Genomic DNA, 24,405 nt, shown 5'->3' with positions numbered 1-24,405 from the left:
TTTCAGCCGCAAAGAAATCCATGCTGAAGTTAAGTTGCGAGTAAACACAACATTCGGTCTTACACATGGTGACGCTCGCGTGGAAAAGTTGCCAGTTTGTGAGGAAACACTTTGGGAGTGCCTAGATGTAATACAAGTGGTAACAAGTGAACTACAGGTAACGCTTGCATAATACACACGCAGCAGCCTTCTCAGCAGACTTTACTCTTCAAGCCACGGAGGAGTGTGGTGGCTCTTAGCTCAGATTTTCTTTAGTATTAACGCTGCTAGAGAGCTTGATTTTTGTTACTTTTTCAAGGATTATTTCAGACCCATCTTCACCAGAACCTCGTATTTTTCTTTAATTGAAAGAGAGAAGGAAAGCCATTTTAAAGGGATCACTTATTTACTTTTCGCAGAAAGAGGCTGGAGACAGGATTATGCTTTCTTTCATAAGTGGTTTAGAAGGATTTACATTTCTCTGTCCAGATTTCGCACCATCGTAATTTGGGATTTTGCTCTGGGTACTTTTTCATACTTCCCTTAGAGTGTATTCTGCCTACTGTGCTTGATTCTACCTCATTTGGTTGATTCTGTCTCATTTGCTTGACTCTGCCTCCTTTGCTTGATTCAATTAGGCTGTTTTAGAGAATTGTATTGTGTGGAAGAGAGAGGACAGAAGATAACTTGTTTGGTGTATGAGGACATCATGTACATTAGGATTCTGAATCAAAGACTTTATTGATTACAGATAGCATACATCCATTTGCTTACATCTGATCTCACCAGGCCCTGTGCTAATGTTCTATCGTTTGGAGGCAAAGGGTAGGTGCTTACAGGTTGTTTGATATGTTAACTAATACTGATTCAGAATTTTGCACCAAGGCCCACATTTATTTCGCATAATGCAGAGCAACAGGGGCCTGTACTCACAGAAGAACGCTTTAGGTTTTGACAGTGTGTTTAACTTGAGGTTGGGGTAAGTCAGATTTTCCTCATTTGTGGATGGGAGACAAGGCTGTGTTCAGTTAAAGACTGAGAAAGTGAATTATTAATTTGGGGGGGGGGGGTGACCCCACCAACTTAATATTACACTATCCCGGTAGGTTAAAACACACTTCACTGAAATACATCCCTGTTTCTGGCTGCAGGCAAGAGTTCCATCTTCCTGAAGATGGTGGAAAAGTAACTGGTGGTCTTTCTCACAGCTCCTACTGGTCCATTGTAATTCATTAGTTGCTGCTCTTGATAGCTTCCCTTCTCAGCCTTTTTTGACCACAAGGCAGTACAGGATGTCAGCTAAAAAACACTTGAAGAACTCCTACTGCTCCATAGGTACAAGTTTAAGCCATCCGCAGTAGGAAAACAATAGAGGGGATGTAATGGGGCATTTTAGCTGCCAAACCATGTTTTATATTATCCATGTTGAATTATTATGAATTTAATATTCTTATTTATTGTATCGTAATGGGACTAGTATATTGTGATAATGAATTAATGTATCTATTTTATTGTATTTTATCTTGTGCTTTTAAGATCTTTTTTAAGATCTAATGCAGATTTATTCAACCAATGGCACCGTTGGGCTTGACCCTCTCAGCAGGGTCACCCCAAACGTTTGGCTTCACCCCTCCTATTTTCTAAACTGGTTTTTGTTGGCTTTTAGGACACTGTGCACTTTGCCATTGCTAACCAGTGCTTGTGCTCTCGCCTTTAAACATGGTTAAATTGGCTTACCCCAATGGGCACACTTAATTTATTTGTAAGTCAGTAGTAAATTAGTTCTACATGTACCTAGGGAAGTAAATTACATGCTACTGGTGGTCCTGTAGCACATGTTGTGCCACACACTTAAATAACCCTTTTAAACTTGTCTCAGGCATTTGCAGCCTGTGTGTGCAGTCTAAACTGCCATTTTGCCTGTCAAAGAACCTCTTGCGATGCCTAAACCTTCCTTTTTAATACATATGTGACCTCCAGGGTAGGTCCTAAATTGCCCAAAAGGCAGGGTTCAGTGTATTTAAAAAGTTGGAGATGTTTTTAAGTATTACATGTCCTGGTAGGGAAAAATCTTAAATTCGTTTTTCACTACTATAGGGCCACTCCTGTAGGATAACTTTGGGTTACCTTACTATATTTAATAAGGAATAACGTTTGCTTGGGAACAGGTATAAATGTCATGTCTGGTCTCTAAAAATTATTATTTAAAATACTCTTTATTGATAGTCAGATGTAAAGTCACAATTCTGAAAATGCCACTCTTAGAAAGTTAAACCAAAGGGGATGATGGACGGAGTGTTGAACATTGCAAGCACTCACTCGAGTCAACTGATCTGGGTTAAACCCATCATCATTCTTTAGCTCACTCCGCCAGCCCAGTTCAGACATGGCCATATGCAAATCAGTCTGACCCTGTGCCTCATGGGAACAGTCCAGCCTGAGCTGCCGAACCATGTCTTCCCTGGACCAGAAACGGGCATCCTGGGACCGGTTTCTGCCTATTCAGCCTTCAGTGGCGGCTGGTGGATTTTCAAAGTGGTGGGGCGAAAAGTTCTGTACTATTCAGTGGCGGCTGGTAGATTTTCAAAGTGGTGACATGCTCCTATCACTCGAGAGTACTGCTCTGCTTCCTGAGATGTGTACCTGCCCCATAGAATAATACTGTGCCCCATGAGACGTACACTGCCTGCCCCCCAGAGAGTTCTGCACTGGCTCTACTGGCTCTCTCTCGGCCCCAGAGGTGTTTTGCTCTGCTCCTACCCATGAGGTCACCATACCCTTTAGGGGGCTCCGCGCCAGTCACCTTTGTGCTCTACTCTAATCCCAGAGAGCTCTCCCTGCCCCCGACCTCCGGACAGTTTTGTCCTACTTCCATGGGCGCTGCCTGTTCCCCAGGGTGATCTGAACCTAATCTGCAAGAGTTTTGCTTCTATTCAGGATGGCCCTGCCCTCCTTCACTATTCGGATGACTTCCCAGAGCTCTGTTTCTACCCCTCACCGCTGAAGTGCCATTCATTCACCCCTGTCCCCACCCCACGGCGTGCACACCGAGAGCTCTCGTGCTCAGCACACTGCAGTCCTGGCCGTGCGTGCAGGTAGTTGTTTCCAGCGGGGAGAGGGGAGTGTTGTAAATGTGGTCTGACACACCCCCCTCCTTGCCTCCCGCACTCAGCTCTAGAGCTCGCAGTCGCAAACCCTGCTAGCCCGACTCTGTGGAACAATCTCGATTCCTCACTGGTTAATTTGGGGCCCTTTTGATTCTGGCGTGTGTCGATGTTTCCGTGCGGGCAGAACTGAAACAGTGTACAGCTAGCCTCGGTTTATTTCTAGACAGTCACGGCTCGCACACAGGGGGGTGGGGATAAATAAAATAAAAAACTTACCTTGTCTTCACTTGACCGGGTCCGCACCATCTCTGCTCTGGGGTCCCGTTGGCGCCTAGACTGATGGCTGCCAACTTGCCGATGACGAGACACAGTAGTAGCCAATCCTGATGCTGCTCTCTTTAGAGGAGAGCTGCTCTCTAAAGAAAGTAGCATCAGGATTGGGCTGAGCATTAAAAAAACGTCGTTCTTTTTTTCAGCACTGGGGTACGTTGCATTAGGCAGGCAAACCCCTAATCGGTGGTTTTTTTTAAAACCACATAGTTATCTAGTTAAAGAAGCCCTGCCGGGCAAACACCACATGCGCAGTGAGTGCGCACTGTGCCGGCACAGAGTCAGTCCAGCGCCACCCAGTGTCAGACAGTGCATACTGTCCAAGTCCATGACACACACCACGGCCGCAGGGCAATAATTATCGGGCAATTTATTCGAGCGGCGCATTAATTTATAAAACTTTTATTAACGCGCCGCTCGAATAAATTGCCTGATAATTATAGGTGGGGCAACGCCCAAACGCCCTAATGGTAAAACCGCCACTGTCAGCCATCATCCAGGCTAGCTTGAATCCAATGCAAAGTGAGCAAGGGACCCACGTCTGGGCATACCCTGCCAACTTAGGGTGAACAAAGCAAAACCAAAGGGTATGATGGACGGAGTGTTGAACAATGCAAGCACTCACCCCCAGTCAACTGATCTGAGTTTAATCCATCATCATTCTTTAGCTCACTCCACCACCCCAGTTCAGACATGGCCATATGCAAATCAGTCTGACCCTGTGCCTCATAGCCCTTTTCCTGCCAATCCCATTTCTCAAAAATGTCTAAATGTCCTTGACTGAAATCACTGAACTGATTTATACCAATTCTTCAAAAGCACACTTTCTACCCTCATGCCAGATTTGGAGTAAATCCATTCAGCAGGATGTAGGTGTGAACAAAATTGGAACTAAAATGGGACATTGCTTCTTATTTTAACCGGATGAGCTTTTTTCTCCTGCACGTATTTTCACCCAAATTAGAATGCTAGACCGTAAGAACATGGTTTGTGTTAAAATGTATTATAAAAATATCAAAATAGCACTGTAGAAAAAGTACATAACCCACAAAGCTCAGATTTGTATGTGTGTGTGTGTGTATATATGTATATGTGTGTGTGTGTATATATATATATATATATATATATATATATATATATATATATATATATATATATATATATATATATATATACACACCCACATTTTATAAGGCATTTCAATAACATAAAACATACAATAACAAATGAATAGGTCAGGCGGGAAGTAAAGCGGATTACAGTAAGTTCCAATTCTCCTGTTTCAGTCCGTCATACAGAAGTGTTCCTACCCATTTTGGTGGTATGGACCATCATATGGTGTATTTCTCTGAGAGGAATAATTGGCAATTTTTTTTTTTAAAGTTGTCTTTAATATTACATTGTCCGGGGTTGGGGTGGGAGGAATTTGCTTCTCAATGAAAGAGAGAAATAAGAGAGAAAAGGAGAGTACAGAAGAGAGGGGGCAGATAGAGGGGAGGGGGTAGAGATGTGGCGAGGGAGGTGGGAAGGAAAGCGGTTGGGGGAGGTCGGGGACTAAGGGGATATCCCAAAGTTCAGCCAAAGTGGTCAGCTAGTTGGTGTTTTTCTTTGGATGTGAGCGTCTAGCGGGGATCATAGTAGTCTTGATTTATTATGGTCAAAACTTTGGTTAAAGATGTCAGCGCTCCAAAGCAAGGAAACTAAAGCCCACCCAGTTTGATTAGATATAGATTTAAAATATATTTCGAATTGCAAAGGATCATTTTAACACCCAGTGTGAGTAACCAGAAAAATAGTAGTAGTTCAGTTGTGTTGAGTGGAGGGGGGTTGATGAGAGCCCAGGGGTCTAAGAGTAGTGCTGGATCTAGCAATACCCTGCAATTGAAGAGGTCATTGATAGTTTTGTTGATGCCTGCCCACACAAGGGTTTTAAATAAAAACTGAAAACATACTGGGCTCTTAATTCACAAATGCCCCTGGGACGTTGGAGCCTCTTGTGGGCTCGGGAAAGGAAACAATGCTGCGGACAACGGGGGAGCGGCCCACTGCCAACTGGGGCCGCTCTACCCCTACAGACACTTCTCAAGAATGACGATAGCACCACTGTGTGGGGGGCGGGCACCGGCAATGTGCCCCCATGCCCCCCTCTCACCCCACCAGACACAACGGGCCCCCACTCACCCGGACCTGTGGCGGGGCTCCTCCTCCGGTGCGGCTGCCTGGGGCGGCTCTCCTAGGCTGCGGGGCTCTCTGACTGCCGGTCTGCTTTCCTCGCCAGCCTCTGCTTCGGGGCTCTCCTCTCGCTAGGGGAGCCTCGTGGAGAGACGCTGGCTTCACTCCGGAAGTGCAGGAGCGCGGGGTATGCTCCCGTGGTCTTCCTGACTTTCTCTTTGCTGACAGCTTCCTCCCCACCGGGAGAAGCGGAAATGGAACCCGCGAGGCTCCTCTCTCGGTCCCGGCCGGCCCCGCCCACCATCAGGCGCGGGCACCGGCTTCGGTTCTTTTCTTCTGTTCTTCGCGGCAAGACGGGGTGGGCACCCGTTTGGTGATTAAATAAGCAATAAAGCGGGGTTGGCACCCGTAATGGAAGATATCAAGTGGGTGGGCACCCATGCAAGGTGCAAACATGATGCCAAGACGCAGGGTGGGCACCTGCTTCCCCCTAAATGGCAAGGGACCAGTCAGACAGCGCTTCTGGAGGGAAAAACAAAGCGTCCCAGGGAAGTAGGAGCCAAACGCTTCCCAGGTGCTTGGCAGGCCACAGCAGTCCCAAAAGCCAAGGGACAAAGTATAACCAGTAATAAAGGCAGGGGGGGCAAAGGCTGGGCCCAGGGGCCAGCTCACAGGGCCCTCCATGCAGGGAGGCAGCACCCAGTGGCGGTCCTCCTGGTGCCCAGCAGCAGCAGGCCCCCCTCCAAGATAGGATCAGGTAGAGAACCTTTTGTAAGGGGTCACAGCCCCTTTTTATTCATACAACTCCTTTGTCTAGGCTGCAGGGCAGGGACATCAGACACTCTACAGGAGGCGGAGCCAGCCTTGTGCAAGTTAAGTACCTCCCTGGAGCACCTTGTTGTGCTCAGCCCCTCTCACTATTCACTGGCCAGGCTACGGTCATCAGTCGCACCACAGGGGGCGGAGCCAGCATTGTGTGGGGAAAGCCCAGCCCTATTCAGGTGCCAGGTGTACTCCTCACTCACATCAATCATGCAGATCTCTCCACTCACCACCGGGGCAGACCCAGCCTGACTCCTGGAGCCAGGCTCACCAGCCAGCTCCAGCCAATCACAAGCCAGACAGCCAATTCACATAATTTACACTGACAGGCCAACTTCTAGAAGTGGCACTTCCACACTAGACACAATTATGCCGCACACATCATTGCGCAGGATTTGATCACACGAGTCCGCACATACCAAACTTGACCCTGCACTCCCCACACATCAGGAACTACCAGGGACACATACATTCCCCATGCATTCCTATGGGAGGGCGGGCCAACCTCACTACACGCACACACTTTACCCTGGGACACAGTGGGAAAGTGCGCAGAAGCCAAGTCATAATGAAAAAGCAAAAAGTTTGGGGGTGATCCTGCCAGAAGGGCCAAGTCCAACATTACTTGTCATCCAAGAGCAAGCCTACACCTGGACAAAATGTGTTGGCTTTGTAATTGCAATAAAATAGCATTTTAAGGAACCTCCCAAGTGCCACCTCTTCTTTCACTTTGGAATTGTGGGATCATTAAGTATCCTGGTTTGCCCAAGGAGAGCACCAGCAGAATAAACTGTCTCTGGCTGGACAGACCATGTTGGTGAAGGAAATATAGAGTACTTGGCTATATCTGTGATACAGCTCCAAGAATAACAACGTCCAAGGGGGTAGAGGATTCGAAACAGAAGGAGATTTGGGCTCCATTTTTGTCATCTGTATCTTTGCTTAGGGGCCAAGGTATTTATTTAATGGGGGTTATTTTGAGTGAATGCATTGTTGCCCTTAAGACTTAACTGTAATTCTCAGAAAGAACCTAAAAATGAGTGGCAACAATTGGAAATAAACCTGCATAATTTAATTTTTTGTTTTTTGTTTTTGTTCCCCCCATGTCTCACTCAGTTGCTACCTCTCTTGCCGCATCTCTCATTCCCTACTCTCCACTGAAAGAACCCTTTAAAACAGCTTTAGAGGTGAGAGTTTGTGCAAGGTCCCAGACAATCAGTGTCAATGGAAATGTTCTCGCTACAGTTTCACCATGAATATTCATTCCGTTTTTAGGTCGAGCATTCGAGACCTCTTGTATATACTTTAGTATATACTTATATGTGTATGTACTTTGTGGGCTCTGGAGATCAGCCCTAGGACTTGTCTGCTTCCGCTTATGGACTTTTTTCTGTTCAACTGCTGCTATTTAACTGTTTTGATAAAAAACGACCAGTAGAGGTCAGTAAAATACCAGAATTGTTTACTGCTGAGGGACTTTCTTTAATTTTTCTGGCTTTTGCCCCTATTTAAATTTCTTGATAGAAAACGACCATCAGAGGTCAGTAAAATACCAAATTCTCTATTTTCCAGTCCATAGAAATTGTCTTCCATGATCGCCCGCAGACAATAATTGTTTCAAATCTTGTATTTTTGCTGATCTGACCACCGAAGGCCCTGATTTTATATTCTAAACAGAACTTTAGACAATATCATTTCATTTCCAGCTGAAAGGCAATATTTCTCTGTGTTCCCATACCTGGTGAGTCACGCAATTTGGTGCTTACTTTTCCTCCATGTTAAAGAACAGTAGACGTTTTAGTACCCAAGCTAATATGCTTCATAGCTAAATACATATAATTTCCCAAAGGCGAGACCGGTTCCATTGCAAATGCCTGTTCCTTTTTATTTGAGTTTAATCCTTTTTATGGTAGAAATGTAATTCCCATTTTAGCTGTGCTGATCGGGTTTCATGTTGAGCATGTAACTTTAGTATGAGTAGTTTCTCATTGTCTCTTTCCTTCTCTCCTTAAAACACTGCAAAGGCAGACTGATTTCATGTTTGATAATAAATGAAATTCATTTGTCACAAACAGGTATATCTTGTACCAGAGTGGTTGGAATTTGATACAGAATCAGCACATTGCTTTGTACAATAAATCTGGCTGTGTAATCTTGTTGTTATGAATCTCAAAAGCAACCACATTGTTTCTGAACTAGAGAATGGAAGAAATAGTGTAAAAGATGGAACTGTCAGAATATAGATAACTTAAGAAATTAGGTTGTCTAAAGAAACAAGGGAGAATAATGTGCATACTTTAATATATTCACAGGACTGTAGCCATCCTTCGGTTAGCACATATTTATACATATTTCACCGGTTTAGTTAGGGCAGATTTCCTATAGGAAAGCTATATATAAATATATTTTTTAATAACGGTCTCCTTTTGTGAAATCTGCATAAAACTTTCCCAAAAAAGTTAATCCACTTTAGCTCCATGGAAAGTTCCACAGTGATCCGTCGCGTAGGAGTCAAGAAAAAGGGTGGAGGTGGGGACCTCAAAAGTGCAATTTGGCGTTTTAATACTTTTAGGAAAATTTGCTCTTTGAAACAGGAAAAAACTGAACAGAATTACACCTAATTTCGCAAAGAGACAGAACATTATTCAGAAAGCATACTTTTTGTTGCTTGGTGTAAATTCATTGTTAACAGCTGTTTTCAACAAATTAGCATTTACAAAGGTGCTCAGTGTGCGTATTAAGGGGATTAACGCTGGTAAAATGTTAGAGCTATGTGGAACTTTCGTGTTTAGATACCCTCTCATCGGCCCATTTCAATGTAATAGGGAGATCATGATTGGCTGGCCACAACATGGAGAATGTTATGGCAGCTAATGAAAGACTCCTGGGGGAAAAAATGAAAGGCTAGGTAACTGGGAAGGGTGGACACACCAGGACCTCCAAGGCCATGTTGGGGGAGGGGGCTAATAGGAAAGAAAGATCTAGAAAAACCTTCTACTGGCTAGATCCGGCTATCAAGAACAAAAGGACACCTAAAGCGTCGAAACTGACCGAATAGGGGCAAAGAAAACCCTGAACGAAGCTTGGTCTCCCAAAGAGGCCTGGCACAAGTATTGTTCTACAGTGTTTTCTATAAAAATGTCCCTGGGTGCCCCAATCTTCTGGGGACCCAAGCAGTAGAAAGTGACACCTGGCTTCAATAGTATACCAACCTGAAGAGACCGAATAGGCTTCCTTTGTTTCTGCCACCAACTTCCCTCACTGGCACCATGTGCTGCCTGCATGGACAAAGCCCAAGGTTGGATTAAGTTTTGATCAATTACACCTTCTTCAAGCAGACTTTGGTGGAGGAGGCGATTTTGAAAACATTGGTTAAATAGTTCATTTTTAATTAAGTTTGCAAAAATCCTTATGCTCTGAAATGCACTCCGGCAATACCCCATTACTTTCATTGTGCAGTTTGAAGGGGTGCTGTACAAATGCTGATGTATGCAAGCCTCTATTTAAAACTTGCCCTGTACCTCACTTTGTCATCCTAACCCTTTTGAACAATGAGTCTTTGAAGAAGTATATCGTTCAGTGTAACACTGGCAACAGAGTTCAAAAGGGAACAAGGAGGACCATCACACTAGTGACTTTTATCCATCAGCAGCTCATCAGAGGGAGGAAATCGATCCTTCTATTCATAAACTCTCAATGGCGTTTTGAAAAACAGCCACTTTTTTCTGCCTTCCACCATCCGCTCAAGACTGCTGAGAACAGTTTCCCAGTCTGGTAAGAAGTACTGAAATACACTGTGTGGTTGAGCAGGCGCAGTGGATTGGGCTGTCTGCTGTGCTGCGCAAAAGTTAAACAACTGCAGTTAATGCTGCTGTGGATGGACCTTTGCCATGGAAATTGTCCATTTGATTGCAGCAAACACTGATGAAGACTATATCATGCCAAAGGAGTGTTCACCAGTTTGTCCACAGCATTCCAGAAAATGCTGCTGTTCTGGTGTTTGGTGGTGCTGTTGGAGCATGGGGTTCTGTCCGTCACTTACTCCTCACCAAGAACCCGGGTCCATTTTAGCTCGATGGATCTTTGTTGTCAGCTAAGATGTGAAGTTAAAGCTCAGCATAAATCATCACCAGTTATCATAACTTTGGTTCAGTCAATAAAGCGAGTTTAGTTGAGTTAAAGGGTTTTATTAGAATTTTTTTGTTATTCATTCGTTTGGTGAAGTATTATTCTCCAAGATTCATCAGTAAATGTTAACAATCAATCGATGTTTAGTAAATAGATGAATCAATTCTGTAATCCAAAATAAGCATTAATTAAGTATATGTAACAATTGTGTTCCATTAAGAAACATCCCCATTCTAAGCTAGAGTTAAGATAAAATGGGAAAAGAGTTGTAGGCATCAGTTCAGAAACCCATGAAGATTTCTGATGAGAGAAAAGAGAAAACACATAAAGCTTTAGCAGAATATGCGGGAATGTATTCTTAGCTCATATAAGAGCAGATCAAGGAATAAACTAAGACTGTTCATAAAGAGATGTCCAGAAAACTCAGAACAGTCTCTCCTCTCAGGTAGTCCGGAAATAGGTTGAGTTAAAACTGAATCAGTCTGCTCTGCATCAAAGAAAGGAAGAATTTGCTTGAATCAAATCTGGCTAACTAGTCCAAGGGCATGCAGGAATATAAACACATGTTTTCTATGTTGCAACATTAATGTTCTTTCTTCTTCATGTTGACCAAAAAGATTTCAACAAGCTCCTGGGAACAGACCTGCTCCCCATTTTCTCACAAGAGTACTATTGTCTTTTAACCATGGTGTACTTATGTTTTGGGCACATCCTTTCTTGTTTGTTAAATCGTCTTGCCATAAATCTTCCTCCCTATTGTCTGCATGTTCTGTAGTGGGAAGTTTACTATCCGTCATCTAATAAAACAAATGTGTTCATTAACTAATAAACGATAACTTCTGAAAATGCAATGTCTGCAGCACAGGGAAGAAAAACAACTTGCACATTTGTCAGTCAAAGTGAAAAACAAACATTTCAGTATTGAGCCTTCACATTAAAACATGGTGTCATTACATATGTCAACCAATCGCTCATCCTGTCACGTCTGGACTACGCGAACGCAGTGTATTTGGGCGCCCAATTGGGAACTATTAAAGTTCTGCAAACAGTACAAAATTGTGCCGCTCGTCTGCTTATGGAGGTGCCTAAACGTAGCTCGGCCAAATCCGCATTACAGCAGCTGCACTGGCTCCCAGTTCAGCAAAGGATTTGGTTCAAAGCTATGTGCACTGTCCATAAATCTATCTCCGACTCTGGTCCTGCTATACTTCAACCTATGTTTCAACTTCACCATATTCCACCGACCCTTAGATCAAATTATAAGAAGCTGCTAACAATTCCCAGGATTAAAAGGACTAGGATGGGTGGCCGTTGTTTCTCTCTTCATGCCGCAAAGTTTTGGAACCAGCTCCCCGATGTCATCCGAGGGGAACCTAATTACCTTACTTTCAGGAAACAGTTAAAAACCTTTTTGTTTCCTTGAGCTGGAGGAATGACTAGGTACTTAATGCGCTGGGATGCCTAAGGGTAGCCATGCGCGATACAAATGCGTAATCATTCATTCATTCATTAAAATAAAATCCAGGTTTATTTACTAGGTTACAGGACTGCAGGTTCTAAGTATGGTTTCCGACTACAATATTTTGTATTAAACCTATTTAAACATAAATTCTGCACGTTTTTTTAATAAAGCATTCAGTAAATAATTAAATTCGCGTTAGCAGTGCTAAATGGTTTCAGTGCACCACTCTAACTGTGCTGGGGTTTGAAGCCCTCCAAGTTTACAATGAGTGCAGGTTTTCAGGAAATGAGCTTTTGGTATTTTGTCTGAGCTGTCCATATCCCACATTCTGTGACAGTGAAGGGCAAAGTGCATGAGGTGTGCTGCAGGAAGGCTAAGTAAGAACAAGAAGGCACCACCATGGCCCAACCAGCTTAAATGCTGGTTGCCTGGTGTTAGACCTGGCATCTTTGGCGTGGTTTCCCCTGTCTTTTTGCCTCTGCCTCCTGTATATTTGACGCTGTGCTGTATTTCGTTTTTGCTGGTTTAGATGCTTTGGGCACTTTGTCACTGCTGATCAGTGTCAAAGTGCAGGTACTCCCTGTGTAAATTGTGATTTTAATTGGTTATTCATGATTGGCATATTTGTATCACCTAGAAGTCCCTAGTAAAGTGCACCAAGTGTGCCAGGGCTGGTGGTACAAATGCTACTAGTGTGCCTGCAGCACTGATTGTGCCACCCACAAGAGTAGCCCTAAAATGGTGTCTCGGGCCTGCTACCGCAGTGCCTGTGTGCAGTCTGTGAACTGCCATGTCCTCCTGGTCAGTGTCCCCACTGGCCAGGCCTACCCCTAACCCTTCCCTTTCTGTGCACATTGGCCACCCCTATGGAAGGCCCAAGGTACCCCCTTTGGGCAGGATGCAGTGTATGTGAGCGGCAGAGCATGTACTAGTGCATGTTACATGCTCTGGTAGTGAAAGGCAGCCATTTCCGTTTTTCACTATAGTAAGGCTACCTTGCCCATAGGCCATCATGGGGGATATTGGATACAGTGGCTACCAGCATATCTTCCCATAGGAGCATGGTAGGACATAAACGTCTGGTATCCCTGAACTCAGATTGTAATAACACATCTTAAAAGCCATCCTAAAAGCAAAAGCAGACTATTTTTCTCAAAATATTCTTAGATCTGACAACAAAGCGAAGGAAATCTTTTCCATTGTGGATGAGCTCGTCAAACCCGATCGGATCACCACTAAATTGGCCTCTTCCCAACAGCTCTGTGATTCCCTCAACACCTACTTCTTTGACAAAATAGCTACGATCAAAGCCAGTATCCCCAAGACTGTTCCCCCCCGGCCCCCCCTCAGGCATATCAAAACCCGCTCTCTTTTGACTTCTTCCCGCCCATGACACTAGAGAAATTTTTCTCCCTCCTAAACAAAGTTTGTTCCGGGTCCCCCACTGACAGCTGCCCTCCCCACATTGCCCGCAAGATTGTCCTTCAGCTTCCTGAAATCCCTTTGTCCCTTCTTAACGACTCCCTGTCTACTGGCATTGTACCAAACTGTTTTAAGATAGCTGAAGTACGACCCATTTTGAAAAAACCAGGCGCAGACCCTGCCGTTCTCAGCAATTTTCGACCCATCTCACTTTCACCGTTTCTGGGGAAAATCCTGGAAGCCTATGTCACAAGCTGCCTCAGTACATTCGTGGAGTGCTCTCACTACCTGGACCCCCACCAGGCAGGTTTCAGACCCGAGCACCCCACCGAATCTATCATACTGGCAGTACATGATGAGTTGGAAAGAGGCGCGGACCATAATATCTCTTAGGCTCTTGTCCTGCTGGATTTGTCGGCTGCCTTCGACACGGTCGACCACAAGCTTTTGGTCGAATGTGTTGAAGGCGCCGGCATACGAGGCATCCCTTTAAAATGGATCTCCTCATTCTTAAGCAACCACTACCAAGCTGTCCGCCTATCCGACCTCACGTCAGAAAAAAAGGAACTCACCTGCGGGGTCCCCCAGGGCTCCTCCCTCTCCCTGCACTTATTTAACCTTTACATCCGGCCACTAATATCAGACTTACGGAGGAGGGACGTAGCTATTTTTAACTATGCTGACAACATCCAGCTCGTCTTTACCATTGATCCATCTGCCCCTGCAATTGAAGCCTTTCAGTCCATCATGACGTCCATTAGCACATGGATGGACTCAAGCCAGCTTAAATTAAATCCAAGTAAGACCGAGCTGGTACTTACTAGTCCCCCTTCTGACCCCTGGCATCCTAGCTTTTGGCCACTAGCCCTGGGCCCTCCACCTTCCCCTGTCTGTACGGTTAAGAGCCTGGGGGTCTCAATTAGCAGCGACTTGACACTAAAAACTCAGATTAGTTCTGTAGTCTCTTCCTGTTTTTTTAATTTATGCAGGATTCAAAAAATTAGCAAACTCCTCTCTTTCGAGGCCCTGGTTCAGGTTACCCTGGCACTAGTCATGTCGCGAATTGACTATTCCAATTCTTTGTATGCCGGGATCCCTGCTTATCAACTACAGAGGCTTCAGTTGGTTCAGAACCAAGTAGCCAGACTGGTTTATGACCTACCTATATTGCACCAGGCTAAACCCCTCCTCAAGGGCCTGCATTGGCTCCCCATTGCCCAACGTTGCCTCTTTAAGATCGGCTGTTTGACCCACAGAGCTTTAGCATCTCACGGGCCATTCTTCATAGCCAACAGAATTCAGCGCTATATCCCCCGCTGCACCCTTCGCTCTGCTAATGCCAATCTTCTGACCCCCCCCCCCCCCATGTCTTCCAGCGTAAGAAACATGGGGGGCTCAGATTTGCGTTCCTAGCACCTCAGTTCTGGAACTCACTGCCACCCACCCTACGCCAACTTGATTCATATCCTATGTTTAGTAAAGCTCTTAAAACATGGTTATTCTCCCAGGCCTACGATCACTAATTCACACCCGTACTCTGCTTTCGCCCTTCACATACTCAGCACCAAGAAACCGTTGGTGAACGTGCGCTATATAAATTCTTTTTATCATATATCATATCATATCATTTAGGAAAGGTGGTTTTTAAATCCTGTGTTTGAGAACAGCACCTTTAGAAAGTTGCAGTTCTCTTGTCTGGCCTTCCTGTGTGCCTTGGCCTGTTTGTGAATTGACTGTCTGGTTTGTGAAAGGCAGGGGCTGGGTGGCTTCCAGAGTCTGAGTGGGCCATCCCTGGGCTGAATAGCTCCATCTGCATCTAGAGTGGTGGGAGGGGGTAGCACCTGGACCTGAATAGGACTGTGCCTGCCTTCCACATGCTGGCTCCACCTCCTGCTGGGCAGCTGACGACCCTACCTCTCTCTCTGAAAGGAGAGGCCAGGAAAACAACGTGCTTAAGGAACACCCAGAACTGGTCAGACCGGGCTCAGGGCCCTCCTGCACAAAGGGACCAAAGACCTTTTAGGGGTATAAGTACAGGACCCCTGACTACAGAAAATTAGATCATCCTGGAATCAAGAAGGAACCTCTGCCAAGGAGAAAGCTGAAACTGAAGAAGGAAGACCGTCCTGCTGTTGCTTTGCTTGACCGACCTGCTGTTGCTTTGCTGCCAAGGAGAGGGGAAGGACTTTGCTTTTTGCTGTGTCCCCTTGCTTGAAGGAATCTCCAAGGACCTGAGAAGAGCTAGCTTCCTGTTAAGAAGTCCCAGGAACAAAAGGACTTCACCCCCAGCTTCCTTGAACGTTGCTGAGAGAGTTCTGTCCTTCCTGGAGTGCTTGGCCGATGTGTGGTGCCTCTGGAAGTTGTACCTGTGTTGGGAAGCTGGAAACCAAGCTTTTAAGAAACTTTCTGCAAGTTTTATTGCATCCCCGGCATAGCGAGAAAATTCCTGCCGCTACGAAGACCAAGATCGTCGCAGCGCCTGTTGCCGCTGCCTGAAGACGTCGCACCCTTTGTTTGCGGGAAGATTTCCATTGCTGCAAACATTGTCGCAGAGCCTGTCACTGCTGGGTGAGATCACTGCATCACATCGCTGCGAGAATCTTCCCACAGCCATCGCATCAAGGAGTGAAAGGTCGCCGCTGAGCCGCGCATCGTCGCCCCGGAGATCGTCGCAGTTGCTAAAGATCGTCGCATCGTGCCTTTGCAAGCATTTTCCTATGGAAACTCCGCACCGGCATCCATACAAGATATCGCCTCCAGCCCCATACAGACCGGATTCGTCGCAACACGCCCTCTAAGTCCAGCGGGGTCGTCTCATCGCCTCCCCAGGGTCTCAGGAGTGACGCATCGCTTGTTTTCCACCGCACCAGCTTCTGTTTTGGAAATTTGTCACATTGAAAGGTACTGTTGGCAAAATGTGAGGCAACTGTGGATTATTTTAATGCAACCTTAAGAATTATTTTGAAACCATATTCTTGAACTGTGTATGTTGGATTTTTGTCGTTTTGGTCTTGTGTAGTTTAGATTAAATACCTTTATTTTTCTAAACTGTTGTGGAGTCAGTTTGTGGTGTTTTCACCCCCGCGCCGCACGGCCACCAGCTGCTGCCTGTGCCCCTTGCCTGCCCTCTGCCTCGCTGCCTGCCTCGTTGCCAGCCGCCGGCTGCCTCCGCTGTTGTTGTTTTTGCCTTGTTCTTGTTTTCACTGTAATTTGTGCCTGTTTTTATTTCTTTCGTTGTGCCTGTGTTTTGGTTTTCCTTCCTTGTTGTCCGCCTACCTCGCCGCCCTCCGCTCTCCCTTCCCGCCACCTTTCCCCGCCCCTTTTCTATTCTGTACCCTCCCCGCTCCTGCCTCCCAGCTGCTCCGCCCACCCGCGCACTTCGCCTTAAATGGCGACCGTGTGAACGCGCAGCGGTCACGCGCAGCGGGTGCGCCGTTTGTGCGCCGAAGGCGCGCCAAAGGTAAGCCCGTCTGCGCCCATCCGCGCCTGGACCGCGCCCAGTGCCAGGACCCCTGGCCCTCGAAGACCCCGGCCGACCCGCCTGACATACACCGCCGCCAACCTCACCGCACTCAACACCGGCCGACTCCCAGAATGCCATCAAGCCACTCCACGACGTACCCACGGACCTTTCAGCTGCCACGCCTGCAAGTTCACCTGCTTCCGGACCAGCCTCGCACCAGCACCCGCCAAGTCGAACACCAGCAGCACCCACCTCAAGTGCATCCTGCTCAACACCCGCTCCGTCCACAGACACGCCATCGAACTCTGGAACCTTCTAGACGCCACAGCCCCTGACGTTGCCTTCCTCACGGAGACCTGGATGAACGCCTCTTCAGCTCCCGACATAGCCATCGCTATCCCAGAGGGCTACAAGATCGTCCGGAGGGACCGAAACGCCAACCAGATGGGAGGAGGCATCGCCATCATCCACAGGAACACCATCCGTCTCACGACCAGCACCGACAACACCCTGACCAGCGCCGAACACCTGCATTTCCAGATCCACACCAACCCGAACACCACCCTCAGAGGCACCCTGATCTACCGACCCCCTGGACCACGCACACAATTCAGCGAGGACATCGCCGACTTCGTCAGCCCGCATGCCCTCCCCTCCGCTGACTACATCCTCCTGGGAGACCTCAACTTCCATCTGAAGAACAACAACGACCGCAACACCAGCACCCTGCTCGACAACCTCGCCAACCTTGGACTCAAGCAACTGGTGTCCACCCCCACCCACCTCGCCGGACACACACTCGACGCAGTCTTCTCTTCCAGCACAGACATCGACTTCAGCCACGCCACAGAGCTTCAATGGACGGACCACAGCTGCGTCCACTTCACCTTCAAGAGAACGACGACCCACCACCACCAGCAACAGGCCGCCCGCAGAAGCTGGAACAAGATCACAGCAGACCAGCTCGCCACCTCCCTGAGCCAGCACCCTCCTGCCAGCTCAGCGAACCCCAGCCAGGCCGCCGACAACCTCACGAAGTGGATCAGCAACTGCGCGGACGAACTCGCCCCACTGAGGACCCCGCCTAGCAGACCCGGCAGCAAGAAGGCCCCATGGTTCACCGACGAACTCAAGAGCTCCAAGAAGAACTGCCGAGCCCTCGAGAAAGTCTGGAGAAGGGAACCGACACCAGACAACAGGACCTCCTTCAAACTTGCCACCCGGAAACACCACCAGCTGATCCGCGCCGCCAAGAAAACAGCATTCAAGGACCGGTTGGACAACAACGCACACAACTGCAAGGAACTCTTCAACATCGTGAAAGAGCTTTCCAACCCCAGCGCAGGAAACAACGACATCACCCCATCGCAAGACCTCTGCAACTCCCTCGCTTCATACTTCCACAACAAGATCGCGGACATACACAACAGCTTCAACAACCAACCAACGCACACCATGACCGAACAACCACCCCCCACCACCACCCTCCACGCCTGGACCCCGATCAGCACCGAAGACACCATCCGCACGATGAACTCCATCCACTCCGGATCACCGACCGACCCCTGCCCTCACCACGTCTTCAACAAGGCCGACGCTGTCATCGCACCCCACCTGCGAGACATCATCAACACATCCTTCGACAGCACCATCTTCCCTGAGAGCTGGAAACACGCCGAACTCAGCGCTCTACTCAAGAAACCAACAGCGGACCCCACCGACCTCAAGAATTACCGCCCCATCTCGCTCCTCCCGTTTCCAGCCAAAGTCATCGAGAAGACCGTCAACAAGAAGATGGCCGCCTTCCTCGAGACGAACGGATCCCTCAACCCCTCACAGTCCGGCTTCCGAGCCAATCACAGCACCGAGACCGCCCTCATCGCCGCCACCGATGACATCCGAGCCCTGATGGACAATGGAGAAACAGCGGCCCTCATCCTCCTAGACCTCTCCGCGGCATTCGACACGGTCTGCCACCGCACCCTAGTACGGCGCCTCAGCAACATCGGAATCCAGGACAAGGCGCTGGAATGGATCATCTCCTTCCTCGACGGAAGAACACAGAGAGTCTGCCTACCACCGTACAAGTCAGAGGCCTCCGAAGTCATCTGCGGCGTCCCTCAAGGATCATCTCTGAGCCCCACCCACTTCAACGTCTACATGAGCCCCCTCGCGGCCATCGTACGCAAACACAACCTCAGCATAATCTCCTACGCCGACGACACCCAGCTGATCCTCTCCCTGACCAACGACCCCGCCGCCGCCAGAGCCAACCTGCACGAAGGGATGAAAGAGGTAGCCGAGTGGATGACGACCAGCCGCCTGAAACTGAACTCGGACAAGACGGAGGTCCTCATCCTGGGCTCCTCACCCTCCGCCTGGGACGACTCCTGGTGGCCTCCCGCCCTGGGCACCGCACCCAAACCGACAGACCATGCACGCAACCTGGGCTTCATCCTGGACTCCTCCCTCTCCATGACCAGGCAAGTCAACAACGTCTCCTCGGCGTGCTTCAACATCCTACGCATGCTACGGAAGATCTTCTGGTGGATCCCCACCGAGACCAGGAAGACCGTCACCCAGGCCCTCGTCACCAGCCGACTGGACTACGGCAACGCCCTCTACGCCGGTACCACCGCCAAGCTCCAGAAGAGACTCCAGCGGATCCAGAACGCCTCAGCCAGACTCATCCTCGACATCCCACGAACCAGCCACATCTCCGGACATCTGAGAGACCTTCACTGGCTCCCCGTCAACAAAAGAATCACCTTCCACCTCCTCACCCACGCACACAAAGCCCTACACGACCAAGGCCCGAGCTACCTCAACAGCCGAGTCAACTTCTACGCTCCCAAACGCCACCTCCGATCAGCCAACCACGCCCTCGCCGCCGTCCCCCGCATCCGAAGAGCGACTACAGGAGGAAGGTCCTTCTCCTACCTGGCCGCCAAGACCTGGAACTCCCTCCCGACTGACCTGCGCCTGACCCAAGACCACCTCTCCTTCAGGAAGAAGCTGAAGACCTGGCTGTTCGAGCAGTAGCGCCCCCCCCCCCCCCCCCCCAGCGCCTTGAGACCCTACGGGTATGTAGCGCGCTTTATAAGTGTCACTGATTGATTGATTGATTGATTACTGTGAGTGTTGGTACAAATACTTTACACATTGCCTTCGATAAGCCTTGACTGCTCGTGCCAAGCTACCCAGAGGGCGAGCAGAGGTTATCTAAGAGTGTTTCCTCCTTACCCTGACTAGAAGCAAGGGTCCCTATTTGGACAGTGGTACCTACCTCTGCCAACTAGAGATCCCCAGTTCTAACACCTGGCGACCCTGCAGACCTGACCAGCCACTTGGCAGAAGCCTGTTTTTGTTGGCTTCTACCCTCGTCTACAACATTTTCAAATACAAAAATTATAGATTTCAAAATTCAAGGGACTTAAGAAAAGGTTTTTTTTATTTTTAAATGGACAGTTCCACATGTTCTACTACTGGTTTGTGGAAAAAGAGTTGCTGATTTTCAAGGTTTAAGCTCAAGTGGTTTGGATGTGCCATGTTTGTTCAGAATACTGTAGTTATTGTAACGTGCAGATACGAATTGTAAAGTATTGTAGTAATATTTAAAAAAATATATTTTAGTACTAACATTTTGCATAGAATCATCTCGGGCCCAGGCAGGGATCACTGCCACTGTACAAAGGAGCTCAAATATGAATCGCCACCATTAACACTTCATTCTTGATATTCTAACACAGAATATGCCCCTTTCTTCAGGCCCATATAATCCCACTCCTGCCGTCCTGTCTCATGTGCTGAGGTGTGTTTCATATTGTAGTCATGGAGGACTGAATGGGGTGGCTTTTTTGTGCAAGAGCAAAAGAAAGAAGGAGCATCATGGATACAATGGGGGGAGCTGCAGTGTACGTAGCCTACAGTGATGCCACTAAGGTACCACTGTGGAGCTGCCAAGAAATGGGCTCTGCAGCTGCGCTGCATTCACCCTACTGGCATTGACCCTCGCTCACACTTGCTGTGTAGGCATTAGCTGTTGACAGAAATCTCAAGGTTACAGTACACGCCCACTCTGTCATTAATAGTAAGCATGATAATGGGTTGAACCTATAACCCTGCAGCCCCATTTGCTATTTTGATGTTTTCTAGGTATCCGGTTCCTTGCTTGGAGTACGACAGGCAGGCTATGCCATGCCACCCAAGGAAAGGACCAATAGAGTCCGTATTCCCTAAAATGTCAGTTGGACCCAGCAGCACAAAATATTTACTTGATTTACTGAACCTCAGTGGATCTGTTGTTAAGGAGGATGTAGCATTACAGCTAGAGCTGTCGACTTCAAAGCTTGGGAACCAGGTTTGAGTCTCGGCAACGACGCTCAACATCCTGTGATTTTGGGCAAATCACTTAATCTCCCCGTGCCTTAAAAAAAAAGAATGTTTCATCTGTAACGTAACTGGTGCACATGTAAAGCGTTCTGTAACCCGATTTCTCAGGTCTAGTTTGCACTATATAAAACTAAAAAAAAAAGAGAAAAGTCTTCCTTTTTTGTTGGGACCAGAAATGGCCGATGATTTTAACTCAACCACAATTCAAGTTAATTGGGCCTTGGAGTATATCACACTTTAGTGCAAGCACTGGCAATGCCAATAGGTTTGGCTTAAGAAAGGAAGTGTGTGTTGTGTCATTGATGGGCTTAGGCAGTCAATAAGTCATTGTACATGCACTCACTCAACTTTGCACTCTTGCACCCACTCATTCATCCATCCACTGACTCATTCTTACATTCACTCTGACACACCACAATAAACACACAAACTCAACAGCATATACAAGATAAATTAAAAGAATAAAAGTACAAAAAGAAAACCTAAACATAGCAGATAGTGTCCGTCTAGAATAGGTGTTTAAAGTAGTCCATCTTTATTTTAACACCTTGGCTGCTGTGGTTATTTTTCCGCTATGCTGAAAAATGCAAACAACAGTGTTACATGACGAGCTCAGCTCGTCATCAGCACACGACCACCGTGGCTGATGACGAGCTGAGCTCGTCATCAGCATCGAAGGGGTTAAAGTTCCAACATGACCGCAACGTTTAGAACAAACATGTTGACTGTCTTAGAATAGTGAAACGTTGATACAGTATGATACAGTATGGGCAACTGCATTCCATAGTGGTCTCCTGGTTTAGAGGAAGCAGCCACTTGGATGCAACACACTTCATTTATAATGAGTGGCAGGCAAGCAAGCAATCTGTTAGTACTTCCTGGAGAGCTGTTGTATCATCTTAAACATTAAAATAAAAAGAGGAGAAGCAAAGAAACAAAGGGGAACTATAAAAAGTGTCAACCTGCTCTGACGCTGATGCACATTCATTTTCTGGTGTATCTACATATGTGATCAGAAAAGGCCATCTTTTCTGATCTGATGGTTCTCTTGTGGATTGAACCATTGCCCAATGCAGTTCGCTGTCATGGATGGAAGCAAAGTGAAATTGGCACTCAGACGTATGTATGATAAGGACACAGAGAGTCCTCCTCCCCCCGTTCAGGTCTGAAGCCACCGAAGTCATCTGCGGCGTTCCTCAAGGCTCCTCGCTCAGTCCAACCCTCTTCAACGTCTACATGTGCCCCCTCGCAGACATCGCACGCCAACACAACCTCAACATCATCTCCTACGCCGACGACACCCAGCTGATTCTCTCCCTCACCAACGACCCCGCCACCGCCAGAGCCAACCTTCACGAAGGGATGAAAGAGGTAGCCGAATGGATGAAGAACAGCCGCCTGAAACTGAACTCGGACAGGACGGAAGTCCTCATCCTGGGATCCTCACCCGCCGCCTGGGATGACTCCTGGTGGCCCCCCGCCCTAGGCAGCGCACCCAAACCAACAGACCACGCACGCAACCTGGGCTTCATCCTGGACTCCTCCCTCTCCATGACCAGACAAGTCAACGCCGTCTCCTCGTCATGCTTCAACATCCTGCTCATGCTACGTAAGATCTTCCGGTGGATCCCCACCGAGACCAGGAAGACGGTCACCCAGGCCCTCGTCACCAGCCGTCTGGACTACGGCAACTCCCTCTACGCCGGAACCATCGCCAAACTCCAGAAAAGACTCCAGCGGATCCAGAACGCCTCAGCACGACTCATCCTGGACATCCCCCGTCGCAGCCACATCTCCGGACACCTGAGAGACCTGCACTGGCTCCCGGTCAACAAGAGAATCACCTTCCGACCCCTCACCCACACACACAAAGCCCTACACAACCAAGGCCCAGGATACCTCAACAGCCGCCTCAACTTCTACGCTCCCAAACGCCAGCTTCGATCGACCGGCCACGCCCTCGCTGCCATCCCCCGCATCCGAAGAGCCACCACAGGGGGACGGTCCTTCTCCTACCTCGCCGCCAAGACATGGAACTCCCTCCCGACCCACCTCCGCCTGACCCAGGACCACCTCGCCTTCAGGAAGCAACTCAAGACCTGGCTATTCGAGCAGTAGCGGACCCCCCTCCCCTAGCGCCTTGAGACCCTCTGGGTGAGTAGTGCGCTATATAAATGCTTTGATTGATTGATTGATTGATCTATGTTTATATACATATATGGATGTTTGTCTTAATGTTTTTTTTTTACATGATTTTGACATACTGCAAAGAAAAGATTCTAGCAAGAGTTATTAGCGTGCCAATCTTTTCCCCCTTATTGTAATATTCACATTGCCACAGCCAATGGTGTTTCAATCCTGCATCATTTAAGGGTCATCATCAGGATTAACAATGTATATATGATGCAAGAGGATCATTTGAGGGTGTTCCCAGTCAATCTGCTGAAACTGCTTTACTTTAGTGATCCTCGAACCTCTAGTTGTATTTACTACACATCCCAAACACCAGACTTTCTCTAAATCACTGTTCACTGGAGTAATTGACTACCCCTCACATCAACTGCTAATGCATCATATATAGGTTTACTAGTCCTGTTGATGACCCTTAAATGACCGTCTAAACGTCATAGACTGTAGCAATGTGAACATTAGATTAAGGGACTTTTTTTCATTCTGTTCTTGGACCCGAGGTTGCTCAGACAATTATAACTCTAAATATTGTTCCATTGTCTTCTGTATTTTACTCCCATTTCTACACTATTTTGACATTATTCAAGGTGATATTACACAAGCACAGAGCCCTTGCTGTGAAATATAGTGCCAATTTACATTTTATTGAATGAATGCGTAAAGCCTTTTCTTTTTCCTTTCATCATAAATGTATATGATTTATTCCAGTGCTGATGAACTCTGAATAATGTGATTGTTCTTGATCTTTCAACTCGGAACCTATGTTTTCAATATTTTTACAACCTTCTGGGCAGCCACTGTTCTTTAAATCTGCTGAGGTGCAGCGAATGTTGATTGGTTTCCCTATAGAAATGTAATTAAGTATTTGTTAGCAAGGGGTTGCTGATTAGACTTCCTGTACAACTGCCCTTTAGCGGTTAGACGGGGTTGGAATGCGG

General features: G+C 47.5%; 1 protein-coding gene across 1 annotated transcript in view; it reads left to right on the top strand.

Annotated features, from left to right (window-relative positions):
- Positions 1 to 24,405, top strand: part of OCA2 (OCA2 melanosomal transmembrane protein) — an 833,084-nt gene that overhangs the window by 468,469 nt on the left and 340,210 nt on the right. The window lies entirely within an intron of this gene.

Source organism: Lissotriton vulgaris, chromosome 8 (assembly GCF_964263255.1).
Source record: "Lissotriton vulgaris chromosome 8, aLisVul1.2, whole genome shotgun sequence".
Classification (NCBI taxonomy): domain Eukaryota; kingdom Metazoa; phylum Chordata; class Amphibia; order Caudata; family Salamandridae; genus Lissotriton; species Lissotriton vulgaris.
Note: the sequence above shows the minus strand (reverse complement) of the source record. Positions and strands in the feature narration are given on the sequence as shown.